Here is a 3036-nt window from a genome sequence, read left to right as displayed (position 1 = left end):
CCACGCGCCGCCCCCTCCCCTTGCTCTGCGCGCTCGACCCCGCCTCGGCGCCGAGCCCACGCCCCGCCTCGGCTGCGCGTGCGCGTCACAATGCAGCTGCCGGCACCGAGCAAGAACCAAATGGGGCCCCCTGTTTCTACACACAGTCTCGGCGAGCAGTGGGTGGCCGGATCGAGGCCAGGCGGGGAGAGCTCGCTGTGAGCGAATCCCCTATCGCCAGACAGGTCAGCGTCATTAACTAGAGGTCGGAGCCCGTTTAAGCCTGAACCATGGTTTTGCAGGAGTTGCATATTTAGTTTAGTGCATTTAGTGATTGAGTTGAGAAGGTTCAAAGACAGACTTCTAAGGCCAAAATGCCTTGACCTTCAGAAGCCTACAATTCAGTGAGGAAACCAAAAACACAGTTTTTTTTTTTTTTTTTTAGGAATCATTCTTTAAGACTGGGAAGGGATTGATGAACCAAACACTTAAAGACCGTCCACTTTGTTACATTGTTCATACAAGCCACACCCACTCCCTCCCCCATCCGCTGAGGCAGGCTGATCTTCAACTTCTTGCCTGAGTTTGCTCTCTTTTCCTCTCAGAGAGGCAGCTTCGCTTCTGTCTCTCTCCCCACTTCTCCACTCCCCCCCCCTTTTTCTCTCTCTCTGTCCTCTTCTCCTTCTCCCCCTCTCCTCTAAGTAATAAATATCCAATTCTATTCTGTACGATGTGTTTGTCCATGTGCCTCCTACCTGCTGCCTGCTCACACTGCTGGGCTCGCTGGGACCAACCCAGCCTGCCTGCCATGTGTCTCCCTGCCTGGGACCAGCCACCGCTTGGGACCTGCAGCCATCTCTGTCTGGTACTGGCTGCTCCCAGGACCCGCTGCCTGCCGCCACATGGCCCCCGCTACCACCATTTGGTGACCTACAGCATTTCTGCTACCTACTGCCACCGGGCATTTTTAAAAAAATCATAACACAATTAAATTACACAGGATTACACAGAACAATCTCAGTCCTGAGGGATTTTTGCCCTGAATTTTAATGGTGAAAATTATGTAGATTCTCAAAAGATGTTAAATTAACAATAATTTCTCCAAAATGATAGGTAGTGGAACGCACAAGACTTACTTCACCATATATTTTTGGTATTTCAAGACAAGGTTTCTCTGTGCAGCCCTGGCTGTCCTGGAACTGGGTTTGTAGACTTGTCTCAAACTGCTGTAGATCCACCTGCCTCTGCCTCCCAAGTGCTAGGACTAAAGGCATGTGACCCTACACCCTGCAATGCCTCCCTGTATTTAAGTCAAGTTGTTGGGTCTTTTCTCTGTGACTGTAAGAGAATGCACAACTAACTACCTAGCTCTCCGTATGAACATAAAATGACCCAATCACTGTTTGGTGAGTTTCTCTAGGATGAAATATGTAGAATTCCAGAGCCTTTCAGTATCCCAGTAGAGAGAATGAGGACAGCTCAGGTTGGGGTGCCTGTCATCTCTCTCTTCCTATCACAAAGTTCCTGCGTGGTGTCTGGGGCTTTCCATCCTCCAGCGACCTTATTTCTGTTCTTCTGAATGCTTCCTTCCTTCCCTAGGTAAGAAAATGAAGTAAGTATGAAAAGACTGCTAAAGGAAAACAACTTAGAATTATTCAGATATGATTGTACAAAGAAAATGTAAAGTCACCAATAAGAAAATTCAGTAATATAACTATACCAGGTCAGTGCACATCCAGAAAAGTATATTTATAGATATAAGCAATACTAGTTAGTTATGTAACAATACAAAACAGTCACAATAGAGACTTAAAAATATAAGAAAGGTTTTTTAAAGCACATTATTGAATATGACCGACAAGATGTTGTGCATGTTTGGGGATAAGTACATACCTGTGAAACCATGATTATCAGCCTCGTAAGCATCATCATCACTTGTAGCTGGATTGTTCTATGAGCTACCAACCAGCTCCCAAATAATGACGCGGAGACTTATTAATTATGAAAGCTTGGCCTTTGGCTTGGACTTGTTCCACCAGCTCTTATAACTTAATTTAATCTGTTTCTATTCATCTACCTTTTTCCTCAGGACTTTTTGCTTTCTTTTATTCTGTATGTTCTGCTTTCCTGCTACTTCTGTAGGTGTATGGCTGGCTGTCCCCTGGTGGCTCCCTCTCCCTCTGTCCCTCTCAAGCCTACATTCCTCCTCCTACTTACTCTCGTTGCCTGGAAATCCCATCTATACCTCCTGCCTAGGTTGGCCTTTTAGATTTTTATCACTTTAGGCTTTACCAGTTCACTCAGGTCCCTTAGGCAGGCAAGGTAAACAAATACAACAGATCTCTACATAGTTACACTACTATCCTACAACATAAATACAACAGACTCTACATAGTTACACTACTATCCTACAACATAAATACAACAGACTCTACATAGTTACACTACTATCCTACAACATAAATACAACAGATCTCTACATAGTTACACTACTATCCTACAACATAAATACAACAGATCTCTACATAGTTACACTACTATCCTACAACATAAATACAACAGATCTCTACATAGTTACACTACTATCCTACAACATAAATACAACAGATCTCTACATAGTTACACTACTATCCTACAACATAAATACAACAGATCTCTACATAGTTACACTAATATCCTACAACATAAATACAACAGATCTCTACATAGTTACACTACTATCCCACAGCATAAACAAATGCAGCAGTTCTTTACATAGTTGAACTAATATTCCACAGTTACCCTCAAAAGTCTCCTCCCACCCTTTCCATTATTGCTGTGTGTTTTGTTTTCATTTTATTTAGAATGCTACATAAAATTTAGCTTCCTAGTAAGTTTTTAAAGAAATATAGTGTGTACAATTGAGGGTCCATACATGCTAGGGTATGCATGTAGAAGGCAAAGGGCAGCTTTCAGAAATCAGTTCTCTCCTTTCACCCCGGGGCTCCAGAACTGAACTCGGTCCATCAGGCCTGAGCAGCAAGCAAAACCTGCTGAGCCGTCTCACCATTCCCAAGA

The sequence above is a fragment of the Chionomys nivalis genome, chromosome 16 (assembly GCF_950005125.1).
Source record: "Chionomys nivalis chromosome 16, mChiNiv1.1, whole genome shotgun sequence".
NCBI lineage: Eukaryota > Metazoa > Chordata > Mammalia > Rodentia > Cricetidae > Chionomys > Chionomys nivalis.
Note: the sequence above shows the minus strand (reverse complement) of the source record.